The following is a 1481-nucleotide window of genomic DNA, read 5'->3' on the forward strand; positions in this document are numbered from 1 at the left end:
CGGTGCTCCAGCATGGCCGCAGTCAAATGACTAAAACAAGTAAAAGAATATAGGTTTGGCCAAAAGTCGCCTGACAGTAAATCGAAACCATTTAATTCCAAGATTTATTTATGTTTAACAACTGAATGAATTTAATAAAAACATCATGAAAATTGTCCAAACTGAAGTCCTTCTTGAGCGACATATCTTTCCATTCGAGTCAATAGAAAATTACAGATAGTAAGTATGGAATTGTGATTTACTTTCGGGTGACTTTTGACCAATCCTGTATGTGTGTGTGTGTGTGTGTGTATAGAGATATCTCGAAAGTAAGTAGACACTAACATTTTTAAATGTTTTATTTCTAGAAACAATATGGATTTATTTGGTAGATATATTCTGTGCAGTTTTTGATGGTATAATTCGTTTAGGCATCATGCTAACGAGAAGTATCCGCACAGTCAACACAGTATCATGGATTTATCCATATACTTTCGAATCGCCTGTGTGTGTGTGTGTGTGTGTATGTGTGTGTGCGCGCGCGCGTGTATGTGTGTGAGTGCGTTTGCGTATGTATGTGTGTGCGCATGGCTGTGTCTGGGCACACAACCACACACACGCACGCGCACAAACACACATACACACATACACACACATACACACACACAGTGGTACCGGTATTTCTTGGGATCGAATTGTTTTGTTAAAATTAAATTATTTATAGCGTGTTTTTATGTTGTACGTTTTGTATGTAACTGTATTTGGATAAATTTTTTTCATTGTAATGCAGACGCACGTATAAAGTTGACTATGTTTCTCAGAAGTGTAAAGATTTTGAGGGTGTTTTCATTGATAATTTTTCTTTTATAAGCAATGATTGTTCTATTTTTTTGTGCAACACACAAAACATTGCAATATACAACACAAAAGCTATTTTAGCAGGAATGTATTTCAATTTGCAAAAGCACTGGGATAGCCGACGTTTCTTGTTCTGAGGATTACTGCTCTGATAAAATTATGTCAGCTTGGATCAACATGTGAGTCACATGCAACATACAACATGCACGTGACTGGAATAAAAAGTGATAAATATATATCTTTACAAATTCTAATAAAAGCATATAATATGAAAATTTAACCAATAATTAGATGCAAAAATGCAAATAGTACATGCAAACAATTAAGCCAATTAATAAAACTAAAATTAGACGTAAATAATAATAATCCTTTCTCCTAAAGGCACAAGGTCTGAAATTGTGAGGTGGGGCTAAGTCGATCACATCGACCCCACTGCTCAACTAGTGCGACCCCGAAAGAATGAAAGGCAAAGTTGACCTCGACGGAATTTGAACTTAGAACGTAAAGACGGACGAAATGCCGTTAAGCATTCTGCCCGGCGTTCTAACGATTCTGCCAGCTCACCATCTTTAATGTAATAATAATAATAATAATAATAATAATAATAATAATAATAATAATAATAATAATAATAATAATAATAA

The sequence above is a fragment of the Octopus bimaculoides genome, chromosome 14 (assembly GCF_001194135.2).
Source record: "Octopus bimaculoides isolate UCB-OBI-ISO-001 chromosome 14, ASM119413v2, whole genome shotgun sequence".
Classification (NCBI taxonomy): Eukaryota; Metazoa; Mollusca; class Cephalopoda; order Octopoda; family Octopodidae; genus Octopus; species Octopus bimaculoides.